Genomic DNA, 22238 nt, shown 5'->3' on the forward strand with positions numbered 1-22238 from the left:
GAAGATACTGGAAGGACTGGTACCAAACTTTGGAATAAAGAGCTACACAAGACCACAAACAGGACGTCACTGTGCTGACCTGCTTCATCTCGGGCAAGGATGATGTACTGCAATAGCTTGGGTTTCAAGGGCCCACAGCTGTTTAACTGTCTGCCGAAGCATCTGAGGAGCCTCCTTAGAGTGGATGTAGATGTTTTCAAATGTGAACTTGACCTCTGGCTCACCGAGATCCCAGATGAGCCAATATCTAGGCAGGAAACTCAAGAGGGCAGTAACATCGAACTCCATCCCTCCATCCTTCACCAAAAGCCACTCCAACAAAGGTGGAGAGTGGAAAGGTGATCACAATGGCAGTGCTCCAGCATGGCCACAGTCATTGGATTGAAACATATAAAAGAATATATATATATATAAACACACAGAGTGTTCAAAAAGTCTCTCTGCAGTATTTAATGGTTTCCGGGCAATTCTTGTACACTGATCCTTTACTTGCTCCCTAGAGAAAAAAGTCTGGTGGTGTTGAATCAGGTAATCTTGGTGGCCAAAGTCCCTTCGAAATAATCCATTCGCCGAAAAACTCTTGTAGTGCCATGGTGATGCGCAGGATGAAAAAAATTCACTGCTGAGAAACTTTTTGAACACTGTGTGTATATATATATATAAAATTGAATAAGGGTAGAAATTGATATTAATCAATTAAAACCAGTGGCCTAGCACATTAAAAAAATCCGAAGATTAAAATATTTTTTACATACAAAATTTAAAGGACTGACCACTAAAAATGGATGGTCAATATGCTAGATATAGACGTCAAAATCGCTATTTTCCACGAAGAATGTGTTCTCAAGAAAAACTCAGCACAGTTTTTTGTTTTATATATATATAAATTTATAAAACATAAATCTGGAGAAGAAGCACTCTCTAAAAAGTAAAGTAGTCAATGTTTTATACTGGGAAAGGCCAGTTTATGGGGTTAGCCTGGGTTTCCTGTCCATAAAGGGTTTAACTTTTATAGGTCTTAGGAGAACAGGTCTTGGGGGTCTAATGATACGCCATAAAGTTAAACCCTTTATGGATGGGCGACCCAGGGTAACCTCATAAACCAGCCATCCCCAGTTATATATATATAATACATATATGTAGTATGTATATATGTGTGTATAAAATGTGTATATATGTGTGTGAGTGTGTATATATATGTATGTGTACATATATATGTGTGTGTGTGTGTATTGATGTACACACATGCATCTATATAACTGAAAGACAGACGTGCACAATGAAACTACTATGAACTATTAGGACATTTACTTCAATTATTAGCAAGTTAGGTGGAAAACACTCTGCACCCAATCTCCTTTATGTAATATATACCAGCATAATATTATATAATCTGCTCACAGCACATAATGGTATCATTTGCGTATATGATCTTGTAGTTTGATAAAATACATATATTGTTGTTGTTTAGCTCGAGGTCAGCTGTGATTGAATAGGCTTTTGATGAAAGACATTCCATTCGTGACTGTCGTTTTTTTTTATAACAGGTAAAGTGTAATCAGTGTTACAGTGGTTAATATAATTCGTTTTTAACAGAGTAAGATGTAATTCGAGGGATATTTAACTGCTATTTCTAACGAGTTACAGAGACGTTCCCTTCCGTAGGTCTGATGTATCAATGTTGCATACATGCGCAGAGTTAAAGCGCGTGTTACTAACACAATCCGTGGCTATACTTGTGAACACCTGCTCATCTCCCTCCCTTCTTCAATAATTTATGTGAGTAGTCACATGACACATGAGTGGTGCTGTAGCCTCGAGGTGAATTTTGCGCCCTCCCTGCCAATGGCCGCCATGTCTTTTAATTTCTTCATTCGTCTTCCTACCATTATCAATATCACGAAATAATTCTCATCTGATAGGGTCAATGACACTATAGAAGCAGTTGTATCTGTTAAAGGAAATATGAAAATATATGTAAAACGTCCATGGATGAAGAGATTATTCGTTCAGTTGCTGTTATCTCCGAAACATTTATTACTTCAAACCTGAAAATGTAACCACTCCTTTAAGTTTAGAAGCTTTAAATCAATTAAAACTTAAAGAATAGCTATAAGATTCCAAATATTATACATTTCGATGACTTTTTCACTAAACTGTGTTCAACAGTCACTTCCTTCCTGTTGAACTCAGTATATTTTATATCAAAACATGTAAATGTATTAACCTAAAAAAGCATCTAAAAGTCACACCATTAAAGTGTTCTTGCCTCGCGTTCCGTTCAATGAGTAACTCCCCTTGATTGCCCCTCTCTTTCTTTTACTACATATTTTTTCTATCTCTCGCACGCATACACGTTGAGTAACTCCCCTTGTTACTCTCCTCCCTCTCTCTTCCTGCATGTATCCCTCCTTCTCTTGTCATTCTCTCCCCCTCTCTGTCTTCCTATTTATATCCATCTCGCTCTCTTTCTCTCTCACTAACCTCTAATAGTCTCTCTCTCTTTCACTCTCTCAATACTGTTGAAAGGACTACGACACCCCGCCAGCGGAAGCACCAACTATACGTCTTCTTTTCTAAACGTTGTCTTCGTTTTTACTCAACACTTGGATTCTCCAGGTAAATATAATATAATATAATATATTCCATACCAACAAATATTACACACACTATTATCTGATTGCTTTCCATTACATCTCCGAGTTTGTATTCATTAACAACAGCTAGCCACACACAAATACATACCTACATACATATATATATATATGTGCTATTTTTCTTGTAATTAAATGTGAATTATGTCAAGTATTCAAGTAATGGTATATAGTATTAAAAAAATATACTAGAAATAATTGTATATACCGATGATATTGTTTTTCTTTATATAATTAAATCGTGACTGGTGATACCATTCCACCCTTCTCCGCCATACATCACCAATCCCAGTATAATGAATCTTTTTCACTTATACATCTCTCATTTATATTAATTTCATCTCACACTAAAATATTCGCAACGATCTACTCGAATGGAATTCAACTGTCGTCGTTCGTTGTCGTTGCAGTCATTTCTGCTCCTTGTGTGCCATTTCCTTTACATGTTTCGTCTTGTTTTTTTCTTCTTTTCCCGACAACTCCCCCTTCTTTGACCGAGTGGGTGTGATGCGATTGTTTGTCCGTATATAACAGCTGTTAAAAAGGGGGTAATATTCAAATATAAATAACCGAAACGATTTAAAACGAATATTGTAATTATCATACATTAAAAGCAATAATTTATTTTAACAGTCACAGCATAATTAATGTCTATAAAGCATCTATTGACATCCCTTCTCTTCCTTTATCGTCCTATGTATGTATGTGTGTGTTCGTCTCTTCTATGATGTCGACGACGACATCGAAATGGACTGTAAACGACGTGGAGACCAAACCTGACTGCACAAATTTCAATGTCACTATCCAAGTGCCTACGCAAACTTTATCATCATCATCTCCTCTCTATGTTAATTGATGTTAAACGTTAGAATATCTCTGACATAGTAATTGATTATCCATTTCTTGGCAATTAGTAATCACTAATTGACTACGATGATGTCCTACTTTTACAATTATAATATTCTCATCCATCCATCCATTTCTATAGTACCTTATATATACATCAGTCACCTTCCTATTTTATTTTTCTATTGATATTCGCCTACACTGTTCGGTTCATTCACCTGTAACCTTTCCTTAAACACCAATATTATTTATCATCACCTCTTATAATCTGTGTGTTGCTTATTTTGGCAATTGATTCTGCACTAATTCCGATATAATAATAATGATAATAATAATAATTATTATTATTATAGTAAAAGACGATAGAACCTCATTTAATGCCGTGCTTTATTTGTGCCTTATTAGTTTGAGTCTGTCAGCAGCTTCAGTTTTGGTTGTCGAAAATAGATTTCGTGTTCTGACCCATTCCTGGATCATCTACCCATCATTATTTACTCCTCATCTGATGACATTCACTGCCTAAAAATTGAATTATCTGTATATAATTGAGTATATAGACATTATTATTATTATCATTTCCTTCTCGTGTTTTCTTTCATATGTATATGCGGGGCATTCCACCGTTTGCTGTGTTTTATACACTGTTGATCCCATCCATCTCTTATATATATAGCAGAACATATATATATATATATATGCACACACACACTATAAATGTCGGTACCTCATTTGCTATTACACACCCCTTTCAGACAGAATCGATAACAGTTGTGTCATTCAAGATCATCTGGTTTCATTCCCAGCATCACTGCTTAAATTTTCTCCAGTTGCGTGTTTTGAGACCTCAATATTTCTTTGGCAAGGTTACCGATGCTGACTTTGGCACAATCTGTTGTAGCATCTTGAGACAACGGGAATGAAACAAACAGTTCAATCGAACTATTAACAAGAGAATATTCCCTCCCCCGTCTCATTGTTTATTGTTTTCGATTTTCTCTCTCTCTCTCTCTCTATATATATATATATATATATTATATATATATATATATAATATATATATATATATGTGTGTGTGTGTGTGTGCCTGTGTTTCTTTTCTTTCATCGAAGTAAACAATCAGCGTTGTTTTTCTGTTTGTATTTATGTGTGAAAAAGGACATTTTTACGCATTCTTTTGCGAGGATCGTTCTCTCTTCGTCGACATAGGAGTTTTAACTGAATTGTCGTCGATACACCCACCTAGTACTTTACTTCACTGCTTACGTGGTACATAGTGCAGGCGCACCATTTATATATATATATATATATATATATATATATATATATATATATATATATAATGCGTGTTTGTATCCGTGTTATGCAAGCATATATAAATATACATGTTTGTATGGTATGTGTCTTTATCTAAGCTGTACAAACATTGGCTGAAAAGCTTTTTCCTCCTATAAATTTGTTTCGTTATTTATATTCTTCTCCATCCAGAAATCGAATGCTGTTCGATTATTCATATTGATTTTTATGAGCTTATTTGTAATTTTAATAGGCTTTGGATCTTAAGGACATCAGCTATCAGCTGCTTCCAGCATTTTATATATTCGTCCAGCGATGAATGTGTACGCGTATACACACACACACATATCTATAAACTGTATATCTTATAAAAGAAAAGCTGTGGTGTTTTAGAAAATTATTTTAAAAATTAGTATTATTACATTTTAAAATTTAATTTAGATTTGCCCAGTTTTAAGCTACGTTGGGGGGAAACATTCTGTCATCGTGTCCTTTCACACGTTCACGCCCACTTCCTTCACTCACCGAAATTGCAGCTCTGAAACGTTCGTTGCTAGAAGTACGCGCGTGTATTTATATGTGTGTGTGTGTGTGTCTAATCAAAATTTTGAGTTTTTTTAGCTGTTGGTAAGTAGTTCCTCTCAGACGAAAGTAGGTTTTTAAGAACCACCTGCAGTTCCACTTTCTGTGCCATAAACTCACCAACACACTTTCTGTAGAACGTTTCTACTCAATTAAACATACATATATGTATGTATATTTATATATGTAGTGTGTGCATGTGTATCATATATATATATATATTGTCAGTTTTTTTCTTTAAGACTGCCTGATACAAGAGAAAAAAAAGAAAGAAAAATTTTTAATGGAATTTTCAATAATTTAAACCTACCAACTCCCACACAGGTTTAATTGCCTTATAATTCTGGTGAGAACGAAGATCTTTTTTCTGTTTTCTGACAGCTGATGCTAGTTTGGATCAATATTTAAAATAGGATTCTTCTTATTATCCTTGTCAAAATGAATAGTTGCAAATTTCATGTTTTCCTCTAAAAAACACAAGTGTAGCATTCGTTTTTTTTGTTTTTGTTTTCTTTGAGAGGAGGGGAAGACCTGAAATTTCCTCTTGGAAAATTCTCCAAGTAGTTTTGATTTATAATTCTTTTAAGTATTGTTGCCTTTCGCTTCATAATTTTTTGGTAGTTTAGTTCCAGAATGGCAAAATTCTACTTAAACTTGGCAATGAACTTTCAATTCAGCAGAAGAGCTATCTTTTCTTTTGCTTCAGTCACTAGACTGCGGCCATGCTGGGACAACATCTTGAAGAATTTTAGTCAAATGAATCAGTTCCCAGCACTTATTTTTATTTTAAGTCTGGTACTTATTCTATCTGTCTGTTTTGCTGAACTGTTAAGTTACGGGGATGTAAACACACTAACATCGGTTATCAAGTGGTGGTGGTGGACAAATACAGACAGGAAAACACACATGATAGGCTTCTTTCAGTTTCTCTTTACCAAATCCATTCACAAGGCTTTGGTTGGATTAAAGCTATAGTAGAAAATACTTGCCTAAGGTGTCACGCTGTGGGACTGAACCCAGTGTCATGTGATTGGGAAGCAAACTTCTTGCCACACAGCAATGCCTAGCTTTGGTTGGCTTTATTATTTCTTTTCTGATTGTGATAACATTTATTGGTGCCACTTTAGTGTGCATTCCACCTGGCCATTTACACTTTAGCATGAAGTCAAACCTCATGCCCTAACCCTAATCCTGATCTGGTAATCTCACAGCTAGACTATGGAGACTGTTGTAAACTGCATGCTAAAATAGCCCCCATTTGTGTAAGCATTAATTCTATAAATCAGTTTATATCTCACTGGCAGGTTTATCTTTCTGTTTTGATATTTATGTGAAGGGTAGAATTAAAGTTTATTGCCCACAAGGGGCTAAACATAGAAGGGACAAACAAGAACAGACAAAAGGATTAAGTCGATTACATCGACCCCGAAAGGATGAAAGGCAAAGTTGACCTCAGTGGAATTTGAACTCAGAACTTAATGGCTTATGAAATGCTGTTAAGCATTTCGCCCGGTGTGCTAACCTTTCTGCCAGTGTGGAGGTTCTAAAAGACTTATGTCTTTGTTTGGCATTCACTGAACCTTGCCCCTGTCCCAGCATCCAATCGGTCTCTGTCAAGCTTTCCTCGCCTTTCATCTTTCTAACACCTGTCTTTCTACTCTTCTAACTATGGCACAATTCAGCAGCTGAAATCATATGAAAGCAGAATCTGCATGTATTTCAACCCCCACCCCCAGTACTACCAATTACCACTCTCTAGACCTACTTCCTTTTAACAACCATTCCTCATTCTCAGTGTCCTCCTGTCCCACTTTATTTTCCACCATTCACTTCTATTCACTAAAATAGAAAGATTGGTTTAACATGTAATTGAACTTGCATTGCAGGTTCAGCTAACTGCAAGTTCAATGGTATTTGCTTGTGAGAAGCAAATTGCACATCAGTCTAACTGGAATGGTATCAAAATTAAGATATGACTAAAGATCTGGTATATAACCCAAACATATGAAATTAATTTCAATGAATTTTGAATAAAAAACAAAACTTTTATATCCGATGCATTTTGTTTGAGTTTGATACCTAACATTTTAATTTAGATTGATAAAGTGCAGGTGTGGCTGTATGGTAAGAAGTGTACTTCCCTAACACATGGTCTTGGATTCAGTCCCACTCTAAGGCACCTTGGGCTAGTGTCTTCTACTATAGCCTCCAAGCCAACCAAAACCTTGTGAATGGATTTGGTATGAGGAAACTGAAAGAAGACAGTTGTATATATCCACATACACACACATGTATATATATATATAGTTGGAATTTACAGGACAACAAAAGACAAAGACAGGTGTATTAGTTTGACGCTCGGGAAGGTAAGAAAATCTTTTATGTTTCAAGCCTACGCTCTTCAAAAGAAAGGAACACGAGGAAATAAACAGAGAGAGAATAAAAAACTTGTGGATTTAGCGATCAAGTATGGCGACTGGTTGGAAAAAGTAGTTTAACAGGAGAGCTAGGAAGAAGGGGAGATAATAAAGTACTGGTGATCCCAAAACAAAGGGGCACATGCATGTGTGTATGTGAGAGTGTATGCATGTGGATAGGGGCTAGTGACTTTGATGTGTAGATGTGTGGATGTGTGGGTGTACAGATGATGGTGTGTGGTGTGGGTGCTGGGAAGTGGTCAGTGCTGGTGTGGTGGTGGTGTGTATGTGTGTGTATGTATGTATGTATGTATATATATATATATATATATATAAATAAAGTGTGTGTGTGTGTGTTACTTTCTCTTTGCATTGACATTGTGTAATGGCTGTAAATGATCATTGTCATACAAGCAGTGTTGCTCATTTCTTGTCTTCTCTGAAAATATGTCTGTTCATGGAGAAATAAAACCTTATTTGGAAACCGGTGAGGATTGGCAACAATGGGAGGCATCTGGCCATAGAAAATCTACTTTGACAAAATCCTGCCTGACCCATGCAAGCATAGAAAAGTGGTTGTTAAAATGATGATATCGGTGATGATGAAAGTGCCAGATGCTCTGTGTTTCTTTCAATTAATTCTAAATACAACAAAGAATTTAGTAAAATAACTTGGTCATCATTAAGCTAGTGTTAGGAACATAAATTGTGACTAAGGTTTGGTGGAAAATTTTAATTCAAAACTTACGAAAACAAGACATTTGTACTACAAAGCCAGAGGTGTTTTCAGCCGGGTTGGTATCAAAAGAGTTAAGGTATGTGTGTTTGTGGAGTGCTCAGCCACTTGCATGTTAATTTCATGAGCAGGCTGTTCCATTGATCGGATTAACTGGACCATTTGTCATCATAGCTGATGGAGAGTCATGCCACCCCAGGAGAAATAAGACGGGCTATACAATAAATTAAGGAAAGCTTGTGATGGAGCTATGTAAACAGACCAAAATAAATAAGATAGTTTTCTAATTGATAAAATGTTAAATTGAGGAAGAAATAGTTTACATGTGAAAATACTTCTCATGAAAGTTGTAAACCTTGGTGATGGAGTAAAACCATCGATGTCCTTTTTTTTTTTTACATTGGCACCAATCCTAAACTTTTTAAGAAGAATGAGATTTCATTTGATTTGACTGAGCATGTAGAATATCATTTTGCGTACGTTTATGATATACTACTGAACTGTTTTTGAGTTTTGCTGCATCTCAGGAAGGTCATTATACCAACAGTAACACACACACTGATTCTGTTTCACTTATTTGTCAACTGTTTAACCATTTATTTGAGTATCTAATTCTTTGATTAATTGTTTGGTCAATCAGACAGCTAGGTTTGTCAAAGACCTTTTGTCGTCATTTGCGACCCCTTCACTGACCTGCCATAACACAGTGGTTCTCAACCATTTTTTATCTGTGGACCCCTTTGATTATTATTTCATCCTGGTAGACCTCCCCCATAGCCATTCAACATTTAAAAACTAGATTTATAGAAACTTCTTTCAAAATTCATATTTTGTTTATCACACATTCCCTTGTGTTGTCTGAACGATGTAAAATGTCAGAGAAAACCTAGTTGTTTTTTGAAATAAATACGTGTAAAGCAAAACTTTTTCATGCATCCAGTTTACTATTTTGATTCTGTGGACCTCCCAAGATCTTATATGAACCCTGGTTGAGAATCACTGCCCTATCACATGAATTCACATCAAGAATCTTGTAAACCAAATACAAGGATGAAATATCTTTGAGCCTTCTCTCTGCTGTATACCATTGCCATGTTGAGTATGACTTTTACTTTACAGGAAAAGCTCACTAAATAAGACACTGATTCCAACAATTTATGCTGATGGACCTCCAACACATTGTAGAATAGAGAAACTTGTATAAACCAAAGACTGCAGGATGATCAAAACTGATACTTTAGTAATGAGTTGCAGCAGCAATTGCTGGCTTTAATGCTGTATTCTTGGACCAAATGATTGGTATTCTTAATCTTGGCAAAAACTGTTATTTGTTTGATAGTGATTAGTAAATCTTTTATTAAGAACATTGGTTTGATAATGACAGCAAGTCTCCATGGTTTTAATAGGATCACATTATATTGTTTCTTTAATCCTTTCATAGCAATATTTCCTATAAAGTACAGAATTAATTGAAAATAATTGTTGTAATTAATTCTGAAAATTGTCCCAAGTACAAAGAGATTTTGTAAAATAAATAACTTGTTCCATTATTAAACTGACGTTTGGAATTAGATCTGACAAAAGGTCCTTCATCATCCACTTTTCCATTCTTCCATGGCTCAGATAGAGTTTACTGCACCTGTTTTAGGTAATATTTCTCCATCGCCAGACATGGTCTCACAGGATATTGGTAATGGATGACACTGCTGGAGTCAGTAAAACTATTCTGACTCTGACTCACAATATTTTTATTCTTTAATATAAACCGGTTATAACATATAAGCCTACTCAAAGTACAAGCGTATGCATATGCTTTCTGAGATATGTAGACCACTTTAATTACATAAAGGGAGTCGGAGTTGGAGGTGCCAATAGTAGAGGAGTCAGTGTTTTGTTTTGACTCCACAGCCCTGACTGCTTGTATGAGAGTGACACTCATTTACAACCACAAGGAGACTCAAACATACACTTGTATGCACTTACACACACGCCTACACCCACCTGTCAACCAGGGTCTCAGTCCACACAGTATGTAATACATATACACACATGATGGGCTTCTGACAGTTTCCATCTGCCAAATCTACTCATGAGGCTTTGGTCAGCCCAGGATTGTAGCTAAAGACAATTGTTCAAGGTGTCGCACAATGGGACTGAACCTAAAATCTTATGGTTTGGAAGCAAACTTCTTAACCACACAGCCATGCTTGTTCCTATAAAATTCTGCTGCAATGTTGTAATGTAGATATGAGTATTGCAAAACAAACATAATCATCATCATTTAACATCCATCTTCCATGCTGGCATCGGTTGGATAATTTGACAAGGGCTGGCAAGCTGGAAGGCTGCACCAGATTCCAGTCTAATTTATCATGGTTTCTACGGCTGGATGTCCTTCCTAATACCAACCACTCCAAGAGTGTAATAGGTGCTCTTATGTGCCACCAGCCAGATACCATTTGCGTGACACTGGTATCTGCCATGACTGATTTTACTTGGCTTGATGGGTCATCTTCTCAAGCATGACATAATGCCAAAGGTCTCGGTCATTGCCTCTGTGAGGCCCCACACTCGGAAGGAGCTTTTCTCATGCCACCACCAAACTAAGGGCTGTTTTAGATGGGTTAATATCAAAAGTGTTAAATACCTTTATCTTGCATTGAATTTATGAATTACTCTGTTGTGTCTCAGGAGAGTCATTCTCTTTTAGTACCTTACAATTTAACACACTCACTGGTAAAATTTCCACTCGTTTACTTATTTATTTTTCCTAAAATTTTTGTTGCATCTTGCAACATTTCCAATAATTGTTGACACTGTCCATTATTCAAGCTGCATTCTTTTTGTTTGTTTGTGCGCACTGACCCACACACAAACAAACAAAAAGAACACAGCTCGGATAATGGACAAAGCCAACAACTATTGAAAAGGTTGCAAGATACAACGAAAACTTTAGGAAAATAAATGAGTAAATGAGTGGAAATTTTACCAGTGACTGTGTTAAATTATAAGGCACTGAAAGAGAATGACTCTCCCCAGACACAACAGAATATGCTGTAACACATAAAGAATCTTGCAAACCAAATCCCAAAACGAAATATTGTAAATTACTCCTTTCTCTTTAATTACTAGATATATATAACTCTGTACTAATCTCTTAAAATTTTTTGATGGTCCACAACTATATGAAACTTTCAAAATATTTATCACTTATCAGAATGCGTTTACACTCAAGTTATGCAGTTGTCGTTGATTATTAGCTGGTGTGACTAGATCAGGTTTCATTAGCAGAGAACTACTAACATGGAGGTATAGCAGTTTGAGTCATAGCTGCAAATATGCTGGGGTTTTCTTTTTTTTTTTCTCACTTGAATAATAAAGGCTCCAAAAGATTGGTTGCTTAAATCTTGTCAAACTGAAAAAAACCCCAACAAAAACAACAAAAAAGAACAAAACAAACAAGATAAGAAAAACTCTAGTTGTTGACTTTCATTGATTATTTTGGAAATGTGGAGGTGCAATGGCCCAGTGGTTAGAGCAGTGGACTCATAGTTGTAGGATCGAGGTTTCGATTCCCAGACTGGGCATTGTGAGTGTTTATTGAGTGAAAACACCTAAAGCTCCATGAGGCACCGGCAGGGGGAGGTGGAGAACCCTGCTCTACTCTTTCACCACAACTTTCCCTCACCCTTTCTTCCTGTTTCTGTTGTACCTGTATTTCAAAGGGGCTAGCCTTGTCCCATTCTGTGTCACACTGAATTTCCCTGAGAACTACGTTAAGGGTACACATGTCTATGGAGTGCTCAGCCACTTGCACGTTAATTTCATGAGCAGGCTGTTCTGTTGATCGGATCAACTGGAACACTCGTAACCGACGGAGTTCCATCATTTTGGAAATAGAAATGCTGTTTAAGTAAAGAGGAATTCCTTTTGGTTCCAGCTTGCAGAATTTATACTGTTGGTACACCTGACTAAAACTGACAACTTGCTCAAGCTAAGATATATTATTGTGAAGGCATATGACCTAGTGGTTAAAGTTTTGCACTCCTGGTTGTAAGATTTCTGATTCAATTCCTGGGTTGGGTAATGTGTTGTGTTCTTGAGCAAAACACTTCATTTCACTTTGCACCAACCTACTCAGCTGTAAATGAGTTCTGATGATACTGAAAAGTTAACCCTACAATGGACTGACATTCCATCCATGTGAGATCTCGGTCACTTACACACCATGGAAAATTGGTTAAGCTTTGGCTTTATAAGTCTTAGTGCTCATGACAATGCTACATATTATATTACAAGATATAAAGATTAGATAAAGTAGAGATATTTTAACAGATGAGAAATGTTTAGTAATATATTTTCCAACATTACTGTTAGCAATATGTGTGTCATTTTAAGTTTATAATTATTTCTACAATTTATTGTATAAATGACTATTTCATGAAGTCATCATTTGGTATTGTCAGCAAAGACCATGACTAGTCTATGCTGTTTTTTCATACATTTTCAGCTTAAATTTATTTATTCACCCTGCCTTGCTTTGATTGATTATGACTTTCAGAAATAGTTATAGAATTATTTTATTTAGCAGGAAGGCTATTGTGGTGTATCTTAACAAATCTGTGTTCATTAAATCTCCATTATTTCATGAGGTGACAGATTTTCTATATTCAGTTCTCATTTACATATAGGCCATTCTTAATGGATAAATTAAATGGTCATTAAGCCAAGTATATGAAAACCATATTTTTTAAATCAGAAAATAATATAACAAAAAAAATTTTTTTTTTTGTCAAAATGTGTCTCATTAATTTAGAATTAATGATACGCTAATATGACATTTTTATATTTGTAAGACAATCATATATGCATAATAATGGTTTCAAATTTTTGCACAAGGCCAGCAATTTCAGTGGCAGGTTTCAGTTAATTATACCAACCCCAGTGCTTAACTGGTACTTATTTCATTGACCCCGAAAGGATAAAAGACAAAGTTGACTTTGTAGAATTTGAACTCACAATGCTAAGTATGCTGACGATCCTGGCAACTTACTGCCCTATTTGATTGTACGTGATATTCAGCCAAAGAAATTTCTCCATCTTGTTTTCTTTATCTTCCACTCATTTCAGTTATTGGACTGTGGTCATGCTGGGGCACTGTCTTGAAGGGTTTAGCCAACAAATTGACCCCAGTATTTATTTTTAGTTCTGGTACTTATTGTATTGGTCTCTTTAGTTATTGGTACATAAACAAACCAACACTGCTTGTCAAGCGATGGGTGGGGGCAACATACACCAAAATACACATATACTTAAAAAATGCAACTAAGGTTTGGTGACTGGAAATGCATCTAGCTGTAAGAACACTGCCTCAAAACTAACTCTTATCCAACTTATTTCAGCACAGAAAAAAATACTGTCACCTGGGCATATTCAGTGCACCCCAATTTCAGTAGCGCCTATTTAGGAAAAACACTTAGTGCATTGGAGCATGTAATGTAGACTTGACTTTGTATATAAGACATGGAGTGATAGAATTTGAGAAATGTTTTTGGAAAATAAGTGTCTTATATGGCATCAAATATAAGAGTAAAGACAATGATGATACACTTTACTGTCTTAAAAGATGAGGAACATAATGGATGGTGTAGTGTTAAATATACAAAACTGCAAGACAGACAATACTAGAATGTGTTAAAATGTTTTTGATCAAAGGTTTGCTCAGGGAAGACTGCTTGGAAACTAAACAACACCAATGGCAGTAATAGTGAAGGAGTGTCACTTCAAATTCTTTCATTATCTAGTAGCTTAGTACATCACTTAGTTGTTATCTTCTTCTGTCCCACCCAGTGCCTCTGAACTAGTTTCTTGTTTTAGCTAAAGTCTGTACTAATTCTGTATCACATGTTAAGTAACATTTGATTGGTGTGACCAAGATATTGTATATTGATTGGTCCATTTTAAACATAGGAAACAAAAACTAGATGTTATGTTTAGAAAAATGTTCATTTCAATCTGACATTTTGTCTCTTTTCAGATATTTAGCATAGGAATAAACTTTATAAATATATATCATCACCACCATCATCATTTAACGTCTGCTTTCCATGCTGGCATGGGTTAGACAGTTTGACTGGAATGGGTAAACCAGGGAGCTGCACCAGACCCCAGTCTGATTTGGCATGGTTTCTACAGCTGGATGTCCTTCCTAACAGCAACCACTCCAAGAGTGTAATGGGTGTTATTATGTGCCACTAGCACATGTACCATTTACATGATGTCAGCACTGGCTGCAAGTACACTTTCACAGGTGCCATTTACATAACATTGGTAGGGTGCTGTTTTGTCAGCAACGGCTACAACTATTCTTTCACAGGGGCCATTTACAGGACACCAGCAACAGCCATGACTACGATTTCACGGGTGCCATTTACAAGACACCGGCAGGCATTTAAAATTAAAACCCCATTTGTGTTCTCTTTTTATACCTACATCACTCCTGCAACCAACCCCAGAGTCGGTACCTGTTGTATATATGTGTATTTGCATGTACCTTTGTCTAGACATCACATTATAGTTGTAACCAAGCATGATGATGATGATGCACAAACAACATGTCCAGCACTGGGGAAATAACCCCTTGCTTGGAAACAGGTGAAGGTTGGTGACAGAAAAGGCATCCAACATGGAAAAGTGAATGTTAAACGATGATGATGATGTAGGCTGACCATGCGTTTGGAGTTATTAGATGCATAGTTTTGGAAAACCTGTTCTTTCGTTTTACCCTTGCCATTCTTATAATTGGCAAGAAGACAATGGTTGGTTTTTTTTTTCCTTTTGTGACTACTTTGTTATCTGACCTAAATATTTTCAGTACCAAAAATTATATTTAATGTAGTAAATTACTAGATTATATGGTGAGAAATTCAGTAGGATTTAATCTGTTTACAATTTAAGTATGTGATATTGTTAATTTTCATTACTGCTCTCATATCACTGAATACTGAGTTTTGGGATCATCACATGTCTGCATTAATGAGAATCTGTTAATTATTCTTCAGACATTCCTTTACCTGTAGTTAGGGCTCATATTAGGTTATTATTTTCTGCCCCTTTTTCCATGCTGGCATGAGTTAGATGAGTGTACTGATGAACCCTTACCCTTTTTTTTTACCTCCACCTTATTGAAGGCAGCGGTATTGTTTTCTGTCGTGTTTGTTTGTTTGTGGACTAGATATCTCAAGAACCGTGGATGGATTCAGATGAAACTTTCAGGGATGTTTGGCCTTGTGACTGGCACAAACTGCTTAGATTTTGGCATCGATCTGGTACCAGACAAGGATTCTGGATTATTTTTCCTGTTTTTTACTTAATTTTTGAGAGCAGTCAAGTTTATTCCAGATACTCTCATCCTTGGCTAATCACTGAAAAGACGTTGACATTGCCTTGGCAGAGGTTTGTGCTCTCTGAGCCTTGAGATACATGGTTGGGAAGCAGGTTTGTTAACCATATAGCCTTGCCTGGCTATGGCAAACCCATCCAACCCATATCTTTTATCTTTTTTCAGCCATTAGACTGTGGCCATGCTGGGGCACCACCTTGGAGAAGTTTTAGCCAAATAAATCAACCTTAGTACTGTGTGGCATCTTGGGCAAATGTCTTCTACTACAGCCTCAGGCTCGAAAGTGGATTTGGTAGACAGAGACTGAAAGAAGCTCATTGTGTGTATGTGTGTGTGTGTCTCCTACCACCACTTGACAACCAGTGTTAGTTTGTTTATGTCCTTGTAGCTTAGCAGTTTGACAAAAGAGACTGACAAAAGTACCAGGATTAATAAAATAAAAAGAGTACTAAGGTTGATTTATTTGGCTAAAACTTCTCCAAGGTGGTGCCCCAGCATGGCCACAGTCTAATGGCTGAAAAAAGATATATGGTTAACAAACTTGCTTCCCAACCATGTATCTCAAGGCTCAGAGAGCACAAACCTCTGCCAAGGCAATGTCAACGTCTTTTCAGTGATTAGCCAAGGATGAGAGTATCTGGAATAAACTCGACTGCTGTCACAAATGAGAATACTAAAAATGGACCCAGAGCCATGTGTTCTTACCACACAACCTCACCTTCGCCTGTTGAGGAAAAAGAAGTGAAAAAAAAAATGACAATGATGTTCATTCTCTTCATAAAAGCTTTAATATTTACCACTGACCTTAATGAAGAGTTCATTTATCATTGTTAGGCCTCACTGACTGCAGTGACTATTTGGAGGGTCTCATTATACTGCTTAGCTCTGTCAACCTTGTTTTAAAATAGGAACTTCATGGTTGAGTGATTGTCATTAGGAAACACCTTTAGCTCTAAATTCCTATCTAGCAACAATATATATTATTATTTGACCTCCATGCCATATACATTCTATCAAGATTTGTACAGAGAGTTAAAGGTGTTAAAATAGATTAACCCTTTAGTATTCAGCTTTCTCTATCAAATGTAATTCTTGTTTATTCACTTTGTCTTGAATTAATCATGCATTATTCTCATAGCTTTGAGATTTCTGTACAATGACATTGTAGAGTAGGTGTGAGAAGCTGGAGAGGATCAGTTTGAACATAAAACAGGTAGATTATTTGGGCAGGATATTATCAGTTTAAATGCTAAAGGATGGAAGACATGTAACTCTCTCAACTTGAATATCAGTAGCTTATATGTTTTACTTGCTTTAGTCATTGGGCGACAGAATAAGGACCAGGGTTGAAAAGGAATAAGCCCTGGGGGTGATTTTGTTCAGCTACAAAGCTTTCAGTGCTTCTGCATGACCACAGTCTAATGACTGAAACAAGTAAAAGATGATGAGTAATTGCAATTTCTTTTTATGGTTGGTCTCAAAAATCACCAAAGTTGTTTCTCATAGTTCTCACACACATGAAAGATTTTTTAATAATACAAAATGATGTCATTCTCTGTTCACCTAAAATCAAGTACATTTAGTTTAAACACACACATAGACACATAGACACGCACACAGAGGTTTGTGTACTTCAAAATAATACCACTATTTTATGAATAGTTTTACTTTTATTAAATTTTGTGATTTGTTTTGTTTATTTTTTCATCTTGAGTGAGGTGTGAGAAAATGTGAGATTTTAAGGTTTCATTTCTTTGTTTGGCAGCCAGAGAAGGGTTGTAAAATGATAGGTAGGTAGGCAGATAGGCAGACAGGCACACACCTACAGACACACAGACAGACAGATATAATATGTAAATAAAGATGATAGGATAAGTATTTTACACACACACGCACACACACAGTATGTATTTGTATGTATATATATATATAAACTCTGAGCATACGTATATGCATGCATTTTATATATGCATATACATGCATTAGCATGTGTGTGTGTCTGCATGTGTTGTATGTGTATAAGAATAGCTAAAAAAAATGGGTAATAATGCAAAATGTTTGAAGTCATTGTCAAATAAGTTGGTCACAGATAAGACTCTAGAAAGTAGAAAATGTTCTTCACCAGCCACCAAACAAAATGATGCTAAATGCAGATTGTAGAAAGTGAAAATAATGTCCTAAATTCAAGATAGTGAGTTTGATTCCTAGACCAGGCTGTGTGTTGTGTTCTTGAGCAAGACACTTTATTTCACATTGCTCCTGTCCACTTGGCTGTAGAAATGAGTTGCAATGACACTGGTGCCAAGCTGTATCAGCCTTTGCCTTTCCTTTGGATAACATCGGCGGCATAGGGGAGGCGGGTATGCAGGGGTGACTGCTGGTCTTTCATAAATAGCTTTGCCTGGGCTTATGCCTCAGAGGAGAACTTTCTAGGAGCAATCCCATGGTCATTCATGACCAAAAGAGATCTTTAAGTTCATAGGTCATCAAGTTTGTGTGTCCACTTCTATTTTCTCTTACATTTCTTGCAAATTGTCTAAATTTCACAAACGTAACATCCATTTGAATACTCTTTGGAGATATAAATTATCATACATACATAAGTAAATTCCCTGTCATGTACGGAAGACTTTCCCTACCAACTGGCTTTCATGCTGTTTTGGTTTTGTTCTTCATCAATTATACCTTCTCCACAAGTTTGTAACCACATGCCTATGAGGGGAAACCATTATTTAACTGAATTATTATTTAAAAAAAAAAATGGGGTTCCTCTAAAGGATCTCTGGAGTAACGTTACTTGATAAGGTGTGTAGCTTGGAGATCAGGGAGTCTCTCTAGGTTGAACTGTTACTTCTATGTATTGAGACGTCACAACTCTGGTACTATCGACATTTGGTTATAGAATGTTACCAGAAAAGATCGTAAGACAGATTCTTCAAGCTGGAGAACTAGGAGTAGACCAAAAAGGAAGTGGTTGCATGATATCCACACGCTCAATTGGTCATGTTTGGGAATCTAGCTAGAAAGTGCAATGTTGGTTGCTTGTGATAGGACCCCATGGAGGAGGTACCTGAAGATTCTAACACCATGGCTCACTTAGAAATAATATGTGTAGAAGATGGATGGGCAGGGTATTAAGAAACTAACTGGACACCTCTATCGTAGCTATCTCTTTTATAGATGGCGGACAGATCATATTTCCTGTGAAATCTGTGAATTATTAAGTTTCCATGGCTTTATTGGTTCTCATCAATAGGTTGATTTCATTTTTGTTTAATTTAGCAATTTAATTATTTTCAGAATGCTGCACTCCACCTTAGCTTGAATTAATTCATATATTTGGATCTTCATTAATTCAATATTCATTATTTGAAACTTAATGTTGCTTTGATCAAATTAGTTTCTTCTTTTGTATTACTAATGTGGTTAATAGGCCTTTTATGTAAACATTTTGTGTGGAAACCCACTGACAGGGTTGCTAGATTGATTGGGTTACAAGTAACAAATTGTGTTACTTGTCACGATTGCACATTGTCATTTTGTCTTTTAATTATAATTCACTTGCTACTTGGATATTTTGAAAGAATGAGTTTTATTGAATAGCATATCAAATTATCAACTATGTAAAGTAGAATAGTTTTATGGAGGCAGTGTTGTTGAGAAGATGGCTCCCCAATCATGTGGCCTCAGGTTCAATCCCAGTGCATGGCATCTACTATGTAGCCCTAGGCCAACCAAATCCTTGCAAGTGAATTTGGTAAATGGAAACTGGAAGAAGCTTCTGTGTGTGGGTGTATACACACACACCCATCCCATCATGGAAAATGGATATTGAGAGATAGAGAGGGATGGATGAATGTGTATATCTGTGTTTGTCTGTCCCCTCTACCATTTGGCAACCAGTGTTGGTTTGTTTATGTCCCTGTAACTTAGCAGTGGTTGGCTAAAGACACTGATAGAATAAGTACCAGATTTTAGAGAGTAATTATGGGAATCGATTTGTTTAGCTAAACTTTTGAAGTTGGTACTTCAGTATGACTGCAGTCTAATGGCTAAAGCAAAAGATATATACATATTAGTGTCCCCACCAGTGTTGGTGCCCTGTAAAAAGTACCTAATACACACTGTAAAGTGGTTGGCATTAGGAAGTACATCCAGCTGTAGAAAGCAGACACTGGAGCCTGGTGGAGTTCTATGGCTTGTCAGTTCCTGTCAAACTGTTCAACCCTCCCATATCGTCATGGAAGATGGACATTAAATGATAATGATAAAGGAAAATTTTCAATTTGGATTTTTTTTAACAGAATCTCTTACTTTTTTGAAAATGTTGTTGCTTTTATTTTATGGAAAGTGATTTGGCCACCCCAGTCACAAATGATTGAAAATATATGTTAATCCTAATCCTGTTCACATGCTCTCATCATTAGCCAGAGTTTTAACATAGAAAACTATTTTTTTAAGTAGTGTCTATGTTTACTTACACACAGTGGATTACATCATATACTGTGTTTGTGATATATAATTAATCCAGATACTGCTCTCATACCTGACCAGGTTAAGAATTTCAAACAACAGGTGTCTTGAAGTCATAATTAGTGAATCTGTTGTCATAACAACATTTATGGCAGTGGAATCTTGTTCTGTTTCTAAGTCAATTACACCATTCTCCCAGATCTCCAGTTAATACAAGGTTAGTTATCGTATTCTGTCAGTTAATTCCAGCACTTTATGAAGAAGTATTTGATTGATTAATTTCTATTCCATATTCACTAGAATTAATTTAGTTACTTGTCTGATTCACTTTGAACTCTAAATTTTCAAAAACATCCTAATCTAAATTTCTTTTATTTAATATTGTTGCTGGCTCATCTCATTTTTCATTTTTTTTTGTCTCATTACTTTATTAATCATAATTCTTATTTTTTTCTTTCAATTCTGTTTGTCTCTCCTTCTCCCTGTCTCTGTCTCTCTCTGGTTGTATTGGCAGTCAGTGGTGGTGGGTCTATGATTAAGCACTTCTTGTCAAATGGTCACTGTGTGTTTGTGTTTCCTTGTTTTGATATCACATGTTTGTTGTAAACAAGTGATCTCACCTTACAAATAGTTTTTGTTGATTTCCAATCTTACGTGAAGGCATGTCTCAAAATCCTTGTCCTTACTCCTGAACATGACTGTCTTGAGTTCTGAGACTCATAGGAGTGGGTTACCTGGTTTCCATAGCAAAGAAGTGACTGGGACCACAACATTTCCCCTGAACAGGATGCCAGTCTATTGTGGGATTTCTCATTTTCTACAGCTGAGTGGACTGGAGCAATGAGAAGTGAAGTGTCTTGCTCAAGAGCACAACATCCTGCCTGGTCCAGGAAGGGTATCTGTCCATAGAAAATTTACTTCAGAGAATTCCATCTGACCCATGCAAGCATGGAAAAGTGGACATTAAAACAACAATGATGATATAAGTTTTCAGTTATGAAACATTCGTGTAATGGAGTGCTTCCTCTATAAGCTGAATTGCTTTAAATAACATTTATTAATCTGATAAAATGGAAATTGGTTGGGTGAATCGGAAGAAGTGTCTTGTATAAATGAGGTGATAAATCTAATTAAAAGATATAGCAATTATGAATTGATAGGTGCATACATGCTAAATTCACATTTATGCATATGAAGATGCAGAAGAAATGTTTCTCTTTGAGAGGCTATTATTAAATGCTCGTTATTCTTGGATTATAATGAATTACTAAAAGTTAGGTGCTCCTGCGTTGGGCGATGCATAAGGCAGTCAATGTGCTCCAGCAAAGTTGGTCAGCAGCCATCATCAATGCATTGTGTCATCATAGATTTATCAGCTGAAGGTCCCTGTCAATTGGCTGTCTTGAGACCATTGCCAGTTCATCTTGGGATGTCTTGGTCTCCTGTGCTGTTGTCCCTGAGGGGTCCACTTAAGGACTTGGTTGGCATGCCTGTCTGTTTGGAACCCATTGACATATCCCAGTCAACTCTGCTCTTACAGATGCTGATGGACAATGAATGTTTGTTTGCTCTTCATCTGACATCTTTGTTACTGAGAAAACCATTTCATTTGATGCCTAGTATTTTCCAAAGGTATCTACTGTCAAAAGCATCCAGTTTGTTTTCTTGGCTGGTTTTCAGATGCCATGTTTGCCAGCCATATAAAAGGGTGGGGAGCCTGTTGGTCTTGTAGAACTGCATTTTGGTTTTTAGAGAAAATTTCTTGCTTTTCCAGATTTTACTAAACTGGTTGAATGGAGCTGATGGCTTTCTCACTTTTCAAGTATATATTTCTT

At 36.3% G+C, this 22238-nt stretch overlaps 1 protein-coding gene across 2 annotated transcripts in view; it reads left to right on the forward strand.

Moving 5' to 3' along the window:
* Window positions 1-2479: 2479 nt before the first annotated feature.
* The window catches only part of LOC115213914 (AP-2 complex subunit alpha-2), a 173231-nt gene continuing 153472 nt past the window's right edge, over window positions 2480-22238 (forward strand). For both annotated transcript variants that reach the window (XM_029782892.2, XM_029782893.2), the window contains exon 1: window positions 2480-2619. The gene's annotated coding sequence lies outside the window, so the exon portion shown is untranslated. The remainder of the gene's footprint in view (window positions 2620-22238) is intronic.

Source organism: Octopus sinensis, linkage group LG7 (genome assembly GCF_006345805.1).
Source record: "Octopus sinensis linkage group LG7, ASM634580v1, whole genome shotgun sequence".
Taxonomy (NCBI): domain Eukaryota; kingdom Metazoa; phylum Mollusca; class Cephalopoda; order Octopoda; family Octopodidae; genus Octopus; species Octopus sinensis.